This window comes from Biomphalaria glabrata, chromosome 8, assembly GCF_947242115.1.
Source record: "Biomphalaria glabrata chromosome 8, xgBioGlab47.1, whole genome shotgun sequence".
NCBI lineage: Eukaryota > Metazoa > Mollusca > Gastropoda > Planorbidae > Biomphalaria > Biomphalaria glabrata.
The window spans coordinates 3887713-3910454 of NC_074718.1; the positions used below are offsets into that span (position 1 = coordinate 3887713).

Genomic DNA, 22742 nt, shown 5'->3' on the forward strand with positions numbered 1-22742 from the left:
TCCCTCTATACTGTTCATAGCGGCGTTCGCAAGGACATCACTGTTTGTAGTGCAGTCTTCCACCGTATTATCATATGAAAAAAAAAGCACAGACTTATACTACAATATACAGCAAAACAATTTTGGGGTAAAAAAAAAAAATTACCTGCAAAGTCCATTTATTATAAAAATTTTTGCATGCTACTTTGCACTTCCCATTTTGTGACTCTGATGGCACGGGGCCAGCACAAGTTCTTAAATCCACTTGACTGCCATACCACAATGATTTCTGCATGTCAACCTGTTGGATTTATAACCAATTAATTGTGACAAACCTTTCTTTCATGTGAATCGTTCTAAAACTAAACATATTTCAATTAAACTTCAAAACTCTTGATTCCTCCTATATGAAACGACAGCACTTATACAGCTCAACAACAGCAAAACAAAACAAAAAACATAATGGATACCAGCAACTGAGCACATATAGAACTAGAAGGAAATGAGAAGGCTGACACACTCGCAAAGTGTGGGGGAACAAACACACAATTAAACATTGCACTCTATCCAGAATAGTGAATAGAATAAAAGAGAAATGGACAAGCCCTCACCTGAATCACAAGAAAGATGACGCCTATTATAAGCTATCCCGACAAGATCAACGTCTAATTTTTTCTCTCAGGACCGGACACAACACAATGAGACAACATATGTTCCGGAAGCTGAAAATTAGAACTAGCGAAATCTGCCCTTGTGGAGTGTCACCAGAGAATGCTGACCATGTCCTTCAAAACTGCCAAAGAGGCCCGAAAAAGATACTGGCCCTAAAACACCCCCAATAGAAAGAGAGCTCCCTGGTTAGGAAACCACTGCGCAGTTCATCTCATATATTGGTCTTGTCATCTGAACACTCCAACATAACAATGAGAACGAGGAAGAAAAAGAAAAAAGAAAAGTTGTAAGACGGTTTTTTGTTTTAGAATTCCTCTTAATAGCATGCACATTCTTATTGGACTTAGGAATCAAAAAGTTGGAACCTGGCAGTGGACATATATTTAAAGAACAGTTGTAATGATTTTACAAAAATGACAGTTTAGGAAATATATAGTCTATTATTAGCCACGCAGTGACAACTCTGGTTTGAACGATTAAACAAAAAAAAAAAATTAAATTAAATAGGGTTATTTTGAACATTTTCAGCATGTTATCTTGAACTTTTCTATTCAGTAAAAAGTTAACTAGATGTTCATGAACATTTTGCACACCGCATGCCACTGATAGAGTGTATTAGAAACAATTAAAATAATATTTTATATAAAGCGAATGCGTGAATGTAATAATGTTATGTCCTGCGCATGCGTGACCTTTCAGTAGTGTCTAATGCAGGGGTCTCAAACACTATTTTGTGCGGCCCATGGCCACGTCCGCGAATTCAAATAAAATTGATAAAATTTACAATGACCACATATAAGCCGTGAAATGATTTACAACTCCACAAATAAGTAAATGAGGTGTCACTGTCGCCCACCGACAGCTTAGGCTTTCAGCAGAAGCTGGGTGAACGGTGGCCTGATTCTAACCGCAGGCCGCTAGCGAGTCAGCGACAAATGTTCAACAGCAACTGATTGCCGCTGCAAAAGACCTTGTAGCATATTCCATTGCACTGGACGAGTCTACTGGTGTAACAGACACCGCATACTGTGCCGTATTCATTCGTGGGGTGGACGAAAACTTGAACATTGTTCATATTAGCAATGAAAGGAACGACGACTGGACGCGACGTGTTTCAAGAACTGGAAGCTTGTATTGACAGGTGTGTGGGCTACCGTGGGAAAAACTTGTTGCAGTAGCTACGGATGGTGCACCAGCAATGTGTTCAGAGAAGGTTGTGTTGTCGGATTAATGGTAGAGAAAAGGAATCAACTCAGCTTGGTTTGACCTTTTGCAGTCACACACTGCATTGTGCACCAAGAAGCACTCTGTGGCAAAAGTCTACAAATGAAGAACGTGATGGATGTTGTCGTGAAGACGGTGAACTTCATACGTGCACGAGGTCTCAACCACAGACAGTTTGTGTCATTTCTAGCTGATTTAGAAACGGAATACGGAGAGTTGCTGTATCATACGAAGTCAGTTTGACCGCATCAAATCATTCAGTGCAAGCTGACTTGCCACTACACACGACTTCAGGCCTCACGTCGATGGTCTGGTCTTTGCCAAACGATCTCAGCTGAGTGGACATAAACATGAGTGACAAGCCATCTACAGTTAGCCTAGTAATTATAGCAGGGCCGGTCTTAGGCCACTGCAACCTATGTGACCGCTGTGGGCCCCGCACTTTCATAGGCCCCGCGCTTTTTATCCGAGTTGTAAATTATTAAATTAAACCATTATAACTTCCCGAGGCCTCCTTATTTCCCAGAAGCTCCCGAAACTTCTGAAATTATAGAAATCTCCTGAAAACTCAAAAGTTTCCAGAAAAATAGACAAAATTGTCAAAGGTAATCACATCCAAATCCCGATAGAAATTTATAGTTTATCTGTCCACTAATAAAAGATACACAGCTTTCCCAAATTTGTGGCATCTGGTGAATGAAGCTCACACCTCAAACTAATCAAGACTTGAGGTCAACAATTCGCGAAGATAGATTGAACAATTTGGCGGTTATTGCTGATCTATGCAGAAACAGAACTTTGATGCTCTACTGTATGACTTCACTACATGCAATGTTCGTAAAATTTGATCATGATTTTGTACTTAGTAAGAATGATAAACTTTAAAGACGAATTTATTTTCCAATTTCAAAATCTTATTTTTCACTTATTATCCTTATCCCTACCCAGGCTGGGCCCCGCGCAATCCGTTTCGCATAGGGCCTCGCACTTGCTAAGACCGGCCCTGAATTATAGTTGTTTTTTTTGGGGGGGGGGGGGGGGGGGGGAACTACAGTTTCTGCTTTTTTATTAGTGACAGAGGCAACGTCAACTTATTTTAGTAAACTAAACTGCCTGTGCATGTATAAACTACAATAAATGTAATTAATAATTAATAATTATAAAAACTTTATTTTAGCATTTAACTGCAGTGACAGTTCGTAAAATTTAATGAAAAAACATTCTCTTTTCGTGGTGTGGCCCGCTGACTGGTTGTTACTTCCCACTGCGGCCCACGTGCTAATATGAGTTTGAGACCCCTGGTCTAATGTAAGAAGCGCGCGTAATATCATACATTAATATTTTATATGTACGCCAAGACAGATAAGTCGCAGCATTAGGGAACGAATTTATGGAAAAAAAAAACAACTTTTGAAACACTAATTTGAAGGTTAATTTTAATAATGAAATGAATGGACTATAAAATTTTAAGAGTATGTTGCATTTTATCTTGTTTCCCACCTGAATCGTGGGATGCGTGGTTAAGAGGCCAAAAACTTGAACTTGGCTTGGCTACTTATGAAGGGGGCTCGAGATTCGACACCCGACTCGAGCACACCCCCCCCACCCCCCATTTAGCGCTATGGTCTGAGCATGCTATAAGCATGAAAGTAGCGATATATATATATATATATATATATGTTAAAGTTAAAAAATTTTCGTTGCGAACACCAGATCTATCCTCTTAGAATTAGATCTAGGCTTCGAGAGATTTTCTGTTCCGCGCATGCGTGACGTTTCGATCTTGTCTCATGTAAACATGGCTATGTAGCCAAAATCCAAGAAATAGTAATAGGCCTACTTTCATAGAGTTGGGCAGCTTTTTTTTTTTTTTAGGGTCTTAAGCTTCTTAGAATAAGACACAAGCAAAATACAAAGTTTATATTAAGTGCATCAATTAGTTTAGATCAGTAATTAAGTTTCTAATAGATCTAGACCACTAGCGAATCCAGAACTTTGTAGTGGGGGGGGGCGTACAGCATATATATATATGCTCCGACGCAAAAAGCGTTTTCTTGCATTTTTCACTGCAGAAACGCATTCTTCTGACATCTACAGCTCATTATTTATCAGTGGGGTTCGGGCGCGACGCCCAATCACGAAAAGCGTTTTCTTGCATTCTTCACTGAAGAAACGCATTCTCCTGACCTAAAGCCCCTTTCTCATCCTATTATAAAGGACCTTTCGAATAATGTTGAAAAATATTCTAATATAAATTTTTAGGCACTTAATACATTGCAAATAAAACCGATTTGTTCCTTGAAAAGATAAGATACCCTACATCTTTAGATTAAGGCTTTGGGGATCGCCGCCGAAAAAAAATTATTCGATAAATAATATTCAATAAAATTCAAGCATAAATTGTGAGTTATAGTCCAAAACATATTAATCTAGAAAGATATCAGATTGAGTAAAGGTTGGAAAAAGTCGACTAGAAAAAGTTTATCTGGGTTTAGAACTCATCTCAATCGTGACTCTAATACTGAAAAATTTTGTTTGAATTATATATTTTCCAAAGGAAAGTCTTTCTTAAAATAATTAAGATAAATTCATGTGAAATTACATAAACTATGTCTGGAAAGGGTAGGGGGCGATAGTGTGAAAATGATTAATCCTCACTCCTTTTTATAATTTCTGCTAATGATTGCATTTGGCATTAAAGAATAGGGTTGGGGCGACTCGATATAAGAATTTAATTTTATAGCATGTATAAATTATATTAGTGACACATTTTTTAATTTTCTAATTTATTAACTATAATACAAAAAGAAAAAGTATTGGTTTGTCCCATGGGGAGGGGGGGGGGGGTAAGGTGGTTGCATGTATCGCCCCTCCCACCTGGTACAACCCTTTTTCATTTTATATTTACTAATGATAAAATTTGAGATTAGAGTGTGGTGCGACATAATATAAAATGGGTTCATGTAGTTTATATTATATACATATTCAACTAATTTTGTTCACATACAATGATTTCTCCATAAAAATAGGACCGCTCCGCACTCAGAGGGCTAGATTGGGGAGGGCAGTACATGCAATCGCCCCTTCCCCCTACCCCACCAAATCGGCCAAAATACCTGAAGGCGAGCGACATAATATAAAATTTATATATTAATTCAACTCATTTTGTTCACAAACTATGATTTCTCCGAAAAGTAGGCCTGCCCCCCCCCATCCCCACTCAAAGGTTTTAGGTGGGAAGGGCAGTAGAGGTATTCGATCCCCACCCCATCGGCCAACAGGGGAACGACATAATGTAAAGATCGTTAAAATACCAATAACAAGTTTTAATCATATAGATATTCAATTGATTCTGTTAGCAAGCTATGATTTCTACATATAAATTGAACCGCCCCCCACTCGAAAGTTTAGGGGGGGGGCGGAATTGATGCCAACGCCCTCTCCCGACCCCACCATATCGACAAAAATACTAGAGGGGGGAGCGAAATAATCTAAAAATAGGTTTAAATATAAATAATTAGTATATATTATTAACATAAGTAATAAATTCGTATACAAATTGTGTGAATTCTATACTAAAATTCGTACGCCCCCCCAAGGGGGGAGGGGGGGGTTGGCCGAGTAGGGGGGGCGATCGCCCCTACCGCCCCCACCCCTTATTCCGCCAGTGATCTAGACTAACAAACAATAATTCTGTGACTGTGCAATTACAAATGTTTTCACCAATTTGGTTTAACGCAATTTCACACTTTTAGTTTTCTCAATGTTTCTATGATTAAAAATAATTTTTTAAAAAGCCCCTCTTTCAGACCTTGCAATCTAAAGGGTAGATAATATATGTCATCTGTTTCTGTAGCCCACGAAATTTTATCATGTGGCCAGCACATTGACCAACCGCCTTTACTTTTCCCTAACTAATGTCAGGTACCGATTCGAGCTGAGTGGACCAAAAGTTCCCGAAATTAAAAAATACCAGTCTACACCAGGATTCGAACCCCGGACTCCAGATTGGAAGCCAAGCGCTTTACACTCAGCCACCACGCCTCCAATTAATTAATTAGTGGTTAATAATAATTTTGCTTGATATTGAAAGGGAAACAAATCTTACTGCATAGAGATACATAGCTGTAGCTGTGGAGTTTTACCCTTTTAGATAAGCTTTGTTTTTGACAAAAGGATTTTTTATAAACATTTTTCTTGTTAACATTTCATTCACTTACATTAACAATAGCAAGGTCAATGTAGTTTCTGGGTAAGTAAAAATCTTGGGCAAATGAGACGTCAATGCCAGTCTGATGAGGGCACAGGGCACGGAACCTGTAAGCCTTGTAGACGAGTTTCTTGAGCAGCGGTTTCAATTCTTTGTCCTGGTACAGCTCACTTTTTTCAACAGAGATTAACTCTTTGACCTGAAGCAATGAGGTATTGAAATTAAAATCACTATAAAACAGCTTTTTTTTTAAAACCTAGTTATGTACATAGTTGCCTAATAAAATACAAGAATAGAATCGTGTTCTTGATTCTCTTATCAAATATATTTAGAGCCATGTTAGTAATAGGAAATACTGTATGGGCTAAATATAGATGAAGCTTTTTCCCAGTAATATTTTAAAGACATTCTTTAGATATATACCTCTAGCCAGGAAACATGTTTTGTATTTAAAGAACGCTAAACTGGAGAATCAGCCTGACAAGAGTTGGCATTTGTGTTAAAAATTGTGATTAAAGAATAAATCAAACCAACATTTGTCTCCTGTCAGACTGACAAGGGTTCCAAAGGACTGTCAATGCGGGGCTAAAAATTGGTTATAAGCTCCCACTTTCCAAGAAATGCTCCCAAGGATTGCGTCTCTAAATGCCTCTGACAGTCATATCGGGTATCGGGGTCTTTGAAATGCCTATTCCACTTGCATTTCGCGAATAATTGTGGTTTCCACCTCCTCATGTAAGTTCACAAATGATTTCATTTTACCTGGAAACTATTCCTTGCTTTGAACCCCAATCTGGAAACACTTTGCTGAAACCATGGTCTCAATGTCTGGTAACTACTAAAAATTGAATACTGTCATTTAAATTTTTTGATGTATGTTCTTATAAACAAAAACTAAAATAAAAACATGAATGCTGACCTTCATTTGTGGGAACCTGATCAAGGGAAACAATTCCTTGGCATACTCGTGAAAGTGTTCCCTGCGTTCCTCCGATTCCAGCCATTGCAACAGGGCTTTAAAAAGCATGTCTTCATTCTGAATGACAAGGTCACTATTCTTCAACAGGTCGCTGACAAAGTCAATGTCCATGTAGTGCCACTCTGGAGAGGCCAGTAACTGTTCTGCATTCCAGGCAATGGTCTTTGAACACTGATTTTTTAGTTCTTTCATGTGAAACACTAAAGACCAAAAGTACCAATTCAGTGCATTCTTCACTAACAGAAATCTGGGAATGAAAACATTATATCTATTCATATCTCCAAGGTCACTAGCGAAGGTCACTTTGTCAAGTTTGGGTAATGAGTAGTGTCCATTGAATTGAAATCAGTAGCCCAAAACTAAAAGTATGAATTTCTTACTTATCACAAACAACAATAGAGACACAGGGAGAAGTATCATACGATGGCTGGCTTGGATACGTTTGTAGAATAAAAGTAGGTCGACTTCCACAAGACATTCTGTATGGCGATCTAATAGAAAGCAGGAGAGCCGCTGGTCGTCCACTTTTACGTTATACGGATGTATGCAAACGCGACATGAAGCTCTTCAAAATCGACACTAGCAGCTGGGAAAATGTGGCACTGGATAGATCCACATGGAGAGCGAGCATAAAGGAAGGGTCTCGGATTGCAGATGCCATACACAACAGCAGCAGAAAGAAGGGTGAAAATGCAACGGCGCCTGGTGTTTACATATGCCCAACCTGTGACCGCAGCTGTGTATCAAGGATTGGTCTCGTTAGTCAAAAAAGAAGTAGCAAAAGGGAAAAGATTTTCACTCGAGACGTAAAAAATGCCACATCACATGATTGGATTTAATGACCTCTGCAAGTGAATCCATCATGTTTGTATTCCTAAATTAACTGTAATCACCTTTTTTTTTAACCATGAAAAATTATATTAATTGTTTTAAGTGGCTGTCTGGCAGTGTAGAACGTATTCGTAATTCTTTACTCAGCGATATACACCAACCGTTAAATTTCTAGGAAAATCGTTAGAGTCATTTTTGAGATTAGCTTTTCCTGACTGGTTCCAGGTTTCATGAAGATCTGACTTAAATAGAGGTCTTGTAATCAATGAATAGTTTAAGTGTAACATTAAATAAATAAAAGTATATACAGAGAGTTGGCTATAAATTGAGACTATGAATACTTGTCAAACAAGCTAAGTTACTGTATGTACTAAAAAAGAGTTTCTCAAATGTATTTTGGCCCGCTGACGCCTAGAAATAGTGCATTTATGTTCAGCTCAACGAGCACCAATTTCTAGTTGGTTTCTTAAATTTGTAATGAAGCACATTACGGCAGTGAATCCGCGTATGTAGCAAATAAAAAGACGGGAAATCAGTCAACAACTTCTTATCAATGGCCTATAATGCAAGTTATAAATTTGGGATGTGTCTTTGACAGCAGAATCTGTCCAAACATCGGCTTTAAGTTCCTCGTTTGTGGATATTTCAAAAAGCTGCCATTGTAGGCCTATTAGTATGGATTCATCTGTGATTGGGATCTGAGTTTGTTCACGTATGTAAGGGTCCATTTCCTATTCGGTAATATCAAAGTGAAAATTGTCTTCAAATCTTTCGTTTAGGTCAGTCGTCATAGAATAGTACGTAATAGACATAGTGAAAGGTATCTACCCCTATACTCTTCTCGCGGACGACAATTTGAGGACCAATGATCTTGAACTACACTGTAGTGAAATCAATTGTGGGAGTTAAAGAATGATAGCTAAAAAAAAAAACATAATTTAGAGTGTAGGAAGAAGTTTGCAAAATTCTTATTATAGTATAATATAAAACATAATAAGAAAATACCAACACTGCACTAGATATTTATTACTTTTTGAACTAGAAAGTTTAATAACTGTTTTATACGCCAATCAATTATTTCATGCCAACAACTGCCTACCTGGCATGTTCAACCATATACTGTGTGCACAGATTTTTCAGGGATGTCACACCATATTTATCTGCTAAACAGAGAATGGCAACTGCAGAATCAACACTGATGTTTACTTCTGCTGTGTACAGGAATCTCAGAAATGTATCGAAATACTTCTGGCACTCTTCAGTTTCTTCTAGAATAATCTCTGGCAGACCTGACTGAATCCAATTTTTGTCATACAGCATTGTTCTAAATACATCACTGGATAATGCCAGGACAAATTTGTGGCCAAAATAAGACTGGTTGCCAACCTGAAGAAATTAAAAAGTATACAAGTTGTCACGATGTGTACAATGCAATAGGATTTATTATAGTAGAGTTAATGATGTTTTAATTTTGTATAGTTTAAAAAATTAGTTAAGGGGAGGAGGACCACCTGAGGCTATTTTTTTTATTTTTTAACCAAATGCATTCATATTTGGTATACATATATATGGAGTTAATCTAATGTAAAAAATGTAAAAAAAATCTTTTAAAATTTTTTGGTTGCCATGGAAACGCCACCATATTGGATTTTTTAAGGTAACTTTAAGCCGTATCTACTCCTACAGTATTTGTTGAAAATGAATGAAATAACTTGAATTTAATACTTAAACAATGTATCTAGAAAGATATAGACTTAGAAATTGAATAAATCTTTTTACTTTTTAAATATTTGTATTCGAACTTATGATATGTTTTTTTCTATAAAAAATGACAATTTTGGAGACAAAATGTTGAAAATTAAAAAAATGAAGACAAAAATTGAAAAACTGGCTCTATATAATGGAACTACATTATGTTGTTAACATATATTCCAAATTTCATAAGAATCCATCAATAAATAAAAAAGTAGATACAAATTGAAGAAGGTGACCGAAGCCAAAATGTGATTATCAAGAAAAACACCTAAAAAGAAACAAGTCTTTTTAAAATGATTTAAACAGTATTCTCCATAGGTAGGGCCAATTTTTTCAATTAATTTTATTTCCCTGCAAGCTTAAGCTGCTCTCCTTAAGTGACATCTGTGTTAAATAGCTTTATTTCTCTTTTATACTGAGTTTGACAGGTTTTTTTTTAGGTCCCATTTTTTGAAAGCTGATGACTATGAATAGTAATGGAAACATGCAATCATTTTTTAAGTCATACAAAAATCCAAAGCCAAATTTCCAACAGATCCAAGGACTGAAAAGTTTATTCTTTTAAATTAGATACATTTTGTTTTGCTTTAGTTACTTTTGGGTGAATCATCTCATTTGCATTCTGGGTGGCTCCCGATAAGCGCCACTGTAAAGGTTTTGATATGACAACTGCCGATACAAATGTTCCAAGAGATTAGCAAGTAAATCATATTTTAAGAAATGCTAAAACATTAAATACTTTTACAGGAACTTTGTCCAGTGGGACAGCAAAGTTAAAATAACACCATGAAGAAACTCCGGTTGGGTGATGTGGTTTGGTAGAAGAAATCCAGTGGCAAATAGTGGCTAAAATGGCATTTCTTATTTTGTCCACATGATGATAATTTCTTATAGCTATTGCATAGCATGTAGAAAGGTTGTTTTTTTATAGCATTCTTAGTTGAATTACCATAGCCCAGGTCACCTAGGCTGATCTTATCCTTACTTCAGAATAAAACATGGCTGCGGAGAGAACCAAGTAGTTCGAAACCTGTAAGGCCGACGAATTGTTCTGTTTTACGACAATACCTGGGCTCAGATCTGTTAATAAAACTCTCAAAAAACAACCTGGTGTTTCCATCAGACAAGGTTGTTTATCTCTGTGTAAACTTCTGCCCTGATCTTTTCCATAAAATTTCAGTTGATTGCATCAATGCCGAAGAACCTTTAAAATAAAAATAAAAAAAAAGATTGTAAAGTCAGCTGAATTATTTTTTTAAAATAGTTTTTCTAAAAAAAAAAATATAAGTTAGTTTTAATAATATCAAAGAAATACAATGTGATTTCTTTTTTTATTTATCTATATCCAGAAATTTAAGTATTGTATTGTATAATATAGTCTAGAATTAGCCCAGCCCTATGTACAGTAAAAAAAAAAAAATAGATCCATTGATGTTTGTTTTTTCTACAATAGTGATAACATTTATATCGAAAGTTAGAATAGTTAGATCTAGATCTATTTCAATCATAAAAATTATTTTACCTGGGTAGTTGAGTCTTGTTTCCAAAGTGAATGTCAAAGTGGTAACTAGACTAGAACTTGTAGAGAAGAAAATTAGTTATTATCTAGACTAGGTCTAAGTCTAGATCAGATCTTGTAGTAGTGAAACTGTTGATAATCCAGCTTTGATAGGCTTTGGCTTTAGGCCTACTTGATTGAGAAGCACCAGTTATCATGTGGTAAGGATGTTTTTGTTTAGATCTAGTTGATCATGTTGATGGGAATATGAATGAATAATCAATATAGTATATAGCGATGTCAATAGGGCCTCATCTCAGCCTAGCCTGCTGGCTAATAGTCTTATAATGTCTAGAATGACGAATCTAGACTAAGGTCTATTCTTTTTAGTTTTCATGCTAGATCTAGATTTAGAAGTTGAATACTAAGTCAACAGGTAGAGCATCTAAAACTATATCATCAATGAAGCGTAAACAACCATGTTTTGTTTATGTTCAAACTAATGTCGATAGGGGCGGAAGCCCAATGCCGACCAATCATTTTGTCGGAAATAATAAGATACTATAAATAAATATATTTTACACTCTCGGTGACCACGGGTTTCCGTTCAAAGCCGAAACGCTATTTATATTATTTCGGAGATACGGTTATTTTAGGAAAGTGTAAGAAACGACGGTTTCATTGATGCCAAATATGCCTAGTTCGAATATGACTACTCAAAAGTATTCAATGCGTTACCAAGGGTATTATTTACATGTAGATTCAGAATTAGATGAAATAAACATTATACATGCTGTAGAAAAATGACTAAAAACAATATTTAAAGTTAAAAATTACATATTTCAATGTTCAAAACTTGTAGATAAATGGATAAACTTTCAAATAATGAAATAAAAAAAAAGTTCGATTTTTTAATTTTAAATATCGATATTTTGCTCCATAGTGGTGGTCCTCCTCCCCTTAATTAACTATTGGTAACTAATTCATCTGATTGCTATTTTGAAAAGGGAAGGAAATAGTGGTGGTATAAAGCTGAATTAGTCACCTTTATAGGTCGCTGCTTTAAAATACGTTTGAAATAAATATTAGATAATTATTCAATCTTCTATTTTCATAAGAACCCCACAAGCAGAGTGGTTAGTATGTCGGCTTAAGGAGGCTTGAGTTTGAATTCAGGTTGTTCTTTTAAATGCTTACAAAAAAAAAACGATGCCGGAAAAATCCCCCCCCCCATTTTCAAACTGGTGCAATTAAGTGATAATATTGTTATAACCGTATTCGCGACGCAAAAGGGTTAACTGTGTGTGATCAGCTGACATAGGTGACATAGGCCAGTAATACAGTTTAGCGTGCTATATGGAAAGGCAAGGGACGGTACTGGCATGAACTTTGCACGTGAATAGCGCCCGTGTTATGGTCATCTGATCATAAGCCTGCGTAGACCAGACAGTGTGTAGAAAAGCGGAGTTCAAGACCGGAGAGCGTTGAGACCGGGACTGTTAGTCGGCCAAGAAGTCAGTCCTGGTGCAATCCTCCAGTGAAACGTACGAGTCCAGGAAGAGACGGTAGAGTTATGAGTTTAGTACAGTGATATACGGTCTAACGTTGTAGCAGTTGATTGTGTTGCCAATTGTGTCGTATTGGCTGTTTTAGTTGACCATTATTAAAGTACCAGATTATTTGGAGTCTTGTTGTCAAGTTCTTGATGTGTTGTGTTGTGTTTAGCAGTGTTTACAGAAGGCCTGAGTAGGAGAGAATCGTAACAATATCATAGCGTATTGAGAAAGCTAAAATCATCAAATTGCGCTAATAAAAACAATTGGTAAAAATATTTATAATCGCACAGATTTATTGTTGTTAGTCTAGAGTAGTCTAGACTAGACTCTAGAGCTATTACAAATTCAATTACATGACTGATCCAAATTAATCGATACAATTACATTTCGTAGAAGCATTAAAACATTTTTTTTGTTTTATTGTTCAAATGTGACCTTGAATACTACCGTGACACATAATTTTACATACACACATACAGAAATTAATGACAATTTAATAAAAATTGTAACTGTATACATTAATACACAATCATTTTAGCAGTTTAAGTGAAAAAAAAGGGAAGTTTACAATGCTACTAAATATTTAATAGTTAAACAAGAAAAAAATTAAAAATAAATATTTTAACAAGATTACAAGAGAGTTTGTTAACACACGCACTCAGAGGCGGCCCCCATCAAATTCACCAATGGACCAGGAATATACATGCCATAGTCTGGTTTTGTTAAAAGTAATAAAATTAAAAAAAAAAAATCACTGGGCACTAAAATAAAAATAATATAATAAAATATTTTTTTTTCTCTTTTAAAGTTTAAATCTTTCAAACCCCCCCCCCCCCCTCAACTAGCTATGTCCCTGAATAAATAAATTGAGCACTCACCTTGAGGATAACATCACTGATATCCTGCTGGTTGTAAAACTGGGCTACATTCTGTAAAAAGTTACTCTTTCCCTTAATGACACATGCCTTGCCTGGACTTTCGTTGGTCTTAGGAACTGGTTTCTGTATTGTCAAAACCTCCATACTCTAAGGAAGCAAAAGAAAAAAAACAAAGTTTTGTACATAAATTTTGATTTTAATTAAATACAATAATGCTCACTCCCTATGGAGAAAGCAGTTTGACTGAAGTATGATCAGTAAGATTAGATTCCGAGGGTGCTCAGTAATACCTACGATAAAACAGCGAAGTGCAATAATATCAAGAGGCTGGTGACCGAGCCCCGCTCTATTGAATGGCTTGTATGTAGAGTAGTTAGACCAAAAAAAAAAAAAAAAACAAACAACAAGACATACATTGGCATCGTTAGTCAAGCATGCAGATCTACCTATACATTTGGATAGTGTTACATAGATAAAATGTTTTTAAAACTCCATCAATTTCGTATATTTTATCCTCTGGAGGATCTAATTGTGAAATCCGGGAACTATTTCTTTTATGAGATTTTAAACTTACCGCGGTACTGTAAGATCTTCCGTTATATAATTAGTCACTATATATATATATATATATATATTATATATATATATATATATATATATATATATATATATATATATATATATATATATATATATATATATATATTAAGTCCTTTTCTAAAGGTTTTAATTCAAGGCAAAAATACAAACACACATATATATTTAGAAATCTATGTTAATGTAGGAAACATCTTCCTTATTACTGATTTGATTATGAAGAACTATTTGGACAATGTTAAAATAATTAGATCGAACCGTACGTAGGCATACAGTCGGATAGATTAGTTTTGTCTATACTTCCAAAAAAAAAAGTTAGATAGTGTTGTTGAAGTTAAATTAATATTTTTTAGTTCAATAGTTTAACTATTCTTTTGAAATTTTAGTTTAGTTTAGTTTAACTATGTTATTTTAGTTGAAATGTAGTTTTAGTTTAACTTTTAAATAAAATTTAATTTAGTTCCCAGTCACCCTACCAACTGAATTATAGTAATATCAGGATTTCTGCACCAAAGTCAATATGAAATTCCAAGAGTTTTCCAGGATATTTCCCAGGAAAAATTATAAAATTTCAGGACATAAATTCGCGTAATGTCCGATAGAACTGTTTTGGGCGTAAACCCTGAGGAAGAATGAGGAGCCAGCGACCTTTAGAATTTATTTCTGCCCACGCCGGCCCATCCTTTGATTTAATGGTGCCAATTAACTTTTTTTTTTTTAAATGCATTTTTTTTATTTTTCAATCTGCGAAATTCCAGGACATTCAAGTATATATTTAAAAATTCCAGGAGATTTCCAGGACATCCTGGAATTTCAGGTGGCCGCAGAAACCCTGTAAACTATAAATTCAATAAATAATGGTGTAACTAATATAGATATTCTTTTTTTGGTTGATTTGATAGCCAACGAAAAGTAATTCGGCGAGTAGTTAGTCGATGGAGATAATGATGCACATGTTTGCTTGCGACTATCCTTTCAATTGTTCCTTCCTAGAGATATGTTTCTTTTCTATAAACTTGCGTTTCAAAATTTTGTTCCTTTCTTAAGACTAAGACTAAGACTAAGACTGCTTTATTGATCCTTACGGAAATTTGTTGTGATTACAAGGACTCGTTTCTCATATAAAGACAACACAACAGAAAAATACACATAAATACAACAGACAACATAAAGAGTTCATTCAGCGACTACACACAGGTATCTTGGTGCATTTCATGTTCCCTGATCAATGAGTGGCGGTGATAGAGTCTGACCGAGTGAGGTACGAACGAGTTTTTGTACCGCTCCGTTCTTGTTTTGATTGACAGCAGTCGCCCACTTCGCGACGACCTGGCGTAGTTCTGATGGAGCGGGTGGCCGTTGTCTTCCAAGATTTTTTCGATTTTTCTTAGGCACGTTTGTTCAAAAAGTTCCTTTAAATGTGGTAATGTTGTGAGTGTAATTTTTGATGCTTTTTTTTTTCTTTCAAGGCAAGTTAATAAATACTATTTCATGACTGCACTAAACAGTTACTGGAAGAGCCGCATCCAAGCCGTTAAAGAGACGCATTTTGGAATTGGCTGAGCGGTAAAGCGCTTGGCTCCCGAACCATGGGTCCCGGGTTCGAATCCTGGTGAAGACTGGGATTTTTAATTTTTTTCGATCTTTGGGCGCCTCTGAGTCCACCCAGCTCTAAATGGGTACCTGACATTAGTTGGGGAAATAAAAGGCGGTTGGTCGTTGTGCTGGCCAAATGGCACCCTCGTTAACCGTAGGCCACAGAATCAAATGACCTTTACATCATCTGCCTATAGACCACAAGGTCTGAAAGGGGACCTTTTCCTTCTCTTTTAATTTTATTTTGCGACCACTGATGTGGGTAGATGATTGTAATACCTTGATAGTGGTTAATTAGACATCAGAAAGGGATGGCATTTGAAGCTCATTAGGCTAATAATAGTTGCAGTAATTATATCCCAGTAGTCAACAATTTTGACACATTTCCATTTGTCATTTGCGTGCAACACTAAAATAAGGTGATAACATCAAATGCATTAAATAATATGGACAACAGGAAAATCTAACAATGGAGGTAAATAGTTCAAGTTAAAGCAAGGGAGGTAACAAGAACAATTACTCCGCATACAATGTAAAATATAATGTGTTTAATCAAATCAAAGAATCAGCTGCTACACTGTGTGTGTTAAGTACGGGCAATGTTGAAGAAAGCCAAGTTAAACCAAAAAAAAACAAAAAAAAACGTTAAAAGCAAAAACAAAAGGAGGGGGGGGGATTCAGTCAATGTTATGCATCCTATATTTGTAAATAATCAAGCAAAAGTTAGCGAGCATTTGCTTATATAGACAATAGGTTGTCGAACAACTATAATAAACAACAAAGTGTGGTGCAAGTTGTCGAATCATTGAAAGTGTGTCAAACAACCAATGAGTACGAAGTGCAAGCGTTGTTGGACAACTCAGTAAATCAAAATATGAGTTTGTGTTTTTGGCACATTGGCACACTTTAGGCCATGTCGTGCCTGTAATCCTTCAAGGGTTACCTCTCCCTTCATACTACAAGAGCTAAATAGTATATGGTTAAGCCATTAAAACCAAGGTCCATTTGTAATTCTCATAGTAAAGGTAGTAAAAATTTAATAAAAATCTTTTGTAAATAAAGTATATAGTTCACAATTTTCACAAATCAAACCTTTGCAGACAAACCCCCTTCCGGACAAAGCCCAGTACCTTCTCAGGGTCGACATTATCGAACAAAATGTCAGAGTTGGTGAAAAAACAGGTAACATATTAAAATACTAATATGGCTTGTTTTCGAATTTGAAGATTAATGAGGAATGCAGCATTTCCGTTGGCTATGGTGCTCCAGCTGCCACGTCCTACTTTAAGTTAACATATGAATGCTATTTATGTATTTTATGAAAGTAAATAACAACAAAGGGTTACATTGCTCTGATTATTCCTGGGATAAAACCCAGAGTGTATATAAAAATATAATCAACGATAAACGTGCAAAATAGGAAATGTAAAACTATTAAACAGTAATGAAAACTTTCATGTTTGTAATCCATGAGGTAAGTGGACTAGATCTATACCTGGAGCGATGTAATAAAATGTTCTCTGACAAGATTAAAAATTGCTTACCTGCAACTCACCCATGATAAACATGAAGTAAATATATTAAACGAACTAGTCCATGTGAATATGAAACATTCAAACACAAATGTCTACATTTAAATTAAGTCTAAATTATTGCAGATTAATTAGCACTCAGATATCTAGATTCTAGATTGTAAATGGCGTTGGATATGTAAAATAGCCTACATTGTTTCTATCGTCACCTAAAGTAATGTAGGCTATTTCAATACTAGGTATAATAAATAAATAAGACAAGCTTGTATGAGCTGAGTTCTTTATAAAATGTAATAGAAAAAAAAAACCCCACTTACATTCTTTTTTTCTTATAACTTTAACGTTGTACACGATATGCAACTGTTTGAGAACCACTAAGTTTCTGATAAGGATTATGAGAATGTGATTGGCGAAAATTGAGTTCGTCGACTTGAAGAGTTCCCTGTGACGTGTTGAACAAATGATTCGAGAACGTTCCAAACTTAGCACGTTTTTAAAGACACAGGTAGGGTAGGGGCGAGGAGATGGTAGTGGTGAAACTTTAGGCCACTCTTTCAATTAGTCCTAAGGATTCTCTCCTATGAGAATGAATTGACTTACAGCGGATTATAAAAATCACATCTAAAGATGTTAAAGAGGTGGAATAGAAACAGATTACAGCCTTGACCGAGAGGCGGAGAAAGGGTTTGTGCTTGGAGTGAAAAGCGTCAAGATAGGAGGGGGCAGGGTAGTTGTACCTGGTTATAACCAGTCTGGGTTGAATTTAATCCATATAACGTCATGGACCAGCGCGCCCGCTCATAAGTATGTATAGTCTTTGTTTGTCTTTACCTACGTCAAGGGGAGGTAAGAGAAAGGAAGTTAGGCAATGTGATAAAGTGACAATGTTGAGCGTGAAGAAAAGAGAAGGGGAGGTTATTACAAGTATTAAATGTGGGAAAGGGGGAAGGAACTATCGATGAGATAAAACAAAAACAGAATAGGTCTATACGAAATATTCCATTTGTCACAATAAGACGTGTTTTTTTAAAATGGGGAAAAGACGCTATTAGTTTTGTTTGGTCTCTCTGTCCATCCGTCCCGTTTAGATCTCGTAAACTAGAAAAGATAGTGAAAATCTGACATCTTAATATTTTAGACCATTCAAAGTTCTGATGCAACGGCTACTTTTTTTCTTTTCTGAAAGCGAAAAATCTACTTTGTAAGATCCACTGTGGAAGCAGTTTTTTCATAAAAATACACCATTTTTACAACTATTCACTACTAATAGTATCAAACGCTGGAGTCTTTTCAGTAAGGCGAATATGTTATATGTTAAACACATTTATGCAAACGGTTTTAAATGTTTTTGTCAAAAAAAAAATTTTTTTTACTATTGTATTGCTAAGTTTAGTAAGTTCTGTTAAACTAATTACTACATTTTACAAAAAAAAATGTTTATTTTTTTAAAGAGGAAAAAAATTATTTATTATGCATATAAGTGGAACATAATTTAAAACAACAAGTAATAAGTAGTTTTTCATATTATCACGTGAACAGGACTGCACTATATGCAAGAAACATTCAACAAAAAAAAATTTAAATAATATTTTTTTTTACGGAAATGTTTTTTTTTTCTTGAGGCTTTGAAAAAGATATCAACCCTTCACAAAACAACTAGATCAATTAGATAATTATTATAAGACACCAGTTAGGCCAGGATCGCATTTAACTTCACATTTACTTTTCCTATCCCTTGGTCTCATGGACCGTTGGGACACCACACAAGATCTGTCAACCTTCTTTCTCCATTTGTCTCTGTCATTTGCCTTTGGTAGAATTTCATTCTATATACTTTCGGAAAATATTGAAACATGCCTTTTTACCTGCCTTGGTGGACCACTTCGAGGGCCTATTTTGTGTTTCCACACAAACTGTATTTGTAACCTTGTTTTTCTGGTTATAGTTCTATCGGGAGCGTGATGACTGAGTGGTTAACTCGGAGTCCTGGGTTCGAATATATATGAAAACTGGGATTTTAGGGTAACAATTTATTTAAAACCTACTGTAATCCAACGATAACATTGGGCACAAATCTCGCTATCTCTTCTCTAAAAAATTGGATTCATTCATTTCAAGGCCCCCATCAATCGGAGGTTGCCTAGTTTACAGTTGGTTTTCCCAACTTATCTTCTTATCTAGTCATCATGTTAATCAGTGACTAAAACTCTGTCATGTCGTTGGTTAGAATTTTTTTTTTTTTACAGCTGTTAAGTAGTTTCAATATTTCACTGCTCTTTAGTTATTATTAATTAGGTGGTAATCTTGGTCGAGAGGTTACGTACGCTTGAACTTGGCTGGCTTGGCTACCTATGAAAAGGTGGGGGGGGGGGGGTTCAGAGCAAGCATTTTAAGGTTACTGAGAACCTAAAAGCAGCACGGAAAACCTTCTCCCAGACACCCCCTGCCCCACCGGTCCACAAATGAAATTGGACCAAAAGCGCTCTGAGCATGCTATAAGCATGAAAGTAGCGCTATATAAAAGCTATAATAAAAATAATAATAATTATTATTAAATAGTTTTAATGTTTCTCCGCTATAATATGCTTTAAATTTTTAACCACTATTATTTGGTTTGAATATTTCACCTCGGTTATACAGTTTAATGTTTCACCGCTGTCATATGGTTTGAATTTTGTACTGCTATTATATGGTTTGAATGAAACCTTTATGAAAAGTATTTTTTTTTATTAATAGGAACTCGAACTCTGACTGCACGGAAACCTCACGGGTATTCCCGTTTAAATTGTCCCTAAGTTAAATAAAACAAAATAAAAAAGATTGTACCATTGCTATAAGGATAAATGTTGCGCTCAGGGGCGGACTGGCTATATGGGCAAACGGGCAAATGCCCGGTGGGCCGGTACCAAATGGGCCGGTCTGGTCGCGACCAAAGAAAAAAAATGTCAATGCAGACAACTTTAAAAAAAAAAGGGACAGCAGCGGAAGAGTAGAAGGCTAATTGATAGATACCTCAGAATATGCATTTTTAGAGCTTAAAATAACGGAAATAATGCTTCGCCCCGGACCCTACTGGAGGGAGCTCGTAGCGCTCCCCTGGACTCCCTACCTGTCCCTTGGCGGTGTGTACTGTCTTTCCACTAATTATAGGAAGAGAGTAGAAAAAACGTTTGAAAGAATGAAAGATCAGAATGTAATGAAGATTAATTACATATACACACACACTAATATATATATATATATACATTGCGAAGTGGGGTAAAAATCCCCCCCCCCCCACCGAAAATGTATGACATGCCATTTGTATGCCGGTTTATATGGTAATGCCCGGGCCGATTTTGATACCCAGTCCGCCCCTGGTTGCGCTGAACAAAAGCGATTGAACAAAAATCTTGTTATAAACCTGGTGGTGGCACAGCCGAGACGAGTGTCAACACGGCGTTTCGGGAAGGATCGACGGCAGTTCGGGAAGGATCGCCGACGTGAACAGAGCTCAGGAGCGTCACGAGAGTTGTAGTCATCTGACCACCTAGAAACGTCGAGCGGCGTTCTGTCCGGTTCGAGAAGGCCAGTAGGGACCCTATATAAGAGCGGAGGTGACGCAGTCAAGACGGTTCAGAAAGGAGGTTCACGACAAGAGTTCAAAACACGGTCGACTACAGCACAGTTCAGCGGTGTGGTTCTGTACGGAGCATTACGACGGTTCAGTGCGGAGTACTATCAAGTACAGTTGAGACGAACGGCGTCTTGATCTTGGTCTGCGATCGAGTCCGACACAACGACCCTAGTGTGTGAAGTCAGTCCGGAACTGTTGAACCCAGTGCAAGCCCGGAACGAGACGGAGAGGCCAGTGCAAGAGTTGATACGGCGGAACGGTGTTATTGGAGAGATATTTGTACAGTGTACGTGTTGCCAATTGTACAGTATTGGCTGTTATTTATCAACTATTAAAGTGTTACGTTACTTTGGAGCCCTGAGTTGTCAAGTTCTTTAAGTTGGTGGTGTATGGTGCAGTTTGCAGAGAGCCTGGATAGTGAGATTCGTAACAACTGGTGTCAGAAGTGGGATCGGATCGGATTGGATCGGATCTACTATGGCTCGTCTGAAACTGCTGTACGAACTTGAATTTAGAGAACTGAAGGAAGAACTCCGTGGACGAAGGCTGAAGGTATATGGTAACAAGGAAGCTTTACAAGCACGCCTCCGAGAAGACATGTTGGAAGAAGAAGAAGATCCGGACACGTATCTGTTTGAAGTCGCACCTGATTTGGGAGAACTCTTGAACTCTGTACTAGACGAGATGAGTATGACATTGAAGAAGACCGCTCGTCCAGAGTTGGCCTGGGGCGATTTGCGTAGTTTAAAAAACACACAGCACTACCCCCATCTGTCTCACCACCAGGTTTATAACAATATATATTTTTTAAAACTTTCAATGAAAACAAATACACAAAATTGAGATACTTATTCCTTTTCTTTTTTCTAGAGTGTCCCCAATACTTCTATAAAATAATTTCAGTTAATAAATATAAAGCACCTAAAAATAAAACCAAAACATGACTCCTCCCTGTGTGAACTCAACCCACTTTACTTGGGTATAGGCTTGAAAAGAACAATCATGTTCTTTGACATGTTTGGGCCAGCTAATTTAGCGAGCATGCCCAGGTGTGTCTCTCTGGTGCAGACGGTGACCTTTGACTCTTCCACTTGCACCACCTGGTCATCTTGGTCTGTGATGATAAGCACACCCTGCACACGGGCCTCCCCACCCTGCAAGGCTGACTCATGACAGTGGACCTGTTGGATAAGGCATATGAAAGATATGGTCTAGATGAATACCTGAAGTTCCAATATTCTAGTAATGCAAGAGCTTTCTGTTTATTTTATTTATTTGTTTATTTCAAAATAGACTTTTACCAAGTGCCTTGTGATACTAAGTAACCAGCAAAATGGAAGGGTTTGCTTTCTATATGAAATGTATCTATTTTGATTCTTACCATGTTACTTCTGCCCAAATAATAACGAAAGTTTTATATTGCAGCGAAAACTGAACATGTATGCAAACGCAGGACTATGTCCATAAAAATTCTCAATTTGTAAAAAAAAAAAAAAAAGAAATCTCCAAAAAAAAAAAAAAAAAAAAAATTAAATAGTATTTAGTTTATTAAATTATTTTGATATAACTAAACAAGTAAAGCATAACATTTGATGGCTGCCCATTTTTGTTTTAAGATGTGGCAGATCTTATATAAAAGGTCGGGGGGGGGGGGGCAATCCCCTTTACAGGACTTACTGACATTTAAATGGCCCATTCAGAAGCCCCACTGGTCCATTTAGGCACCGGCCTATATAGCCAGTCCGCCCATGTGTTTCAACCTTTAATAATACATATAATGCATTCATTATACAGTACTTATTTTGACTTAATAGACCCA

General features: G+C 36.4%; 1 pseudogene; it reads right to left on the bottom strand.

The window, feature by feature from the left end:
- Window positions 1–22742, bottom strand: part of LOC106054698 (uncharacterized) — a 44126-nt pseudogene that overhangs the window by 11083 nt on the left and 10301 nt on the right.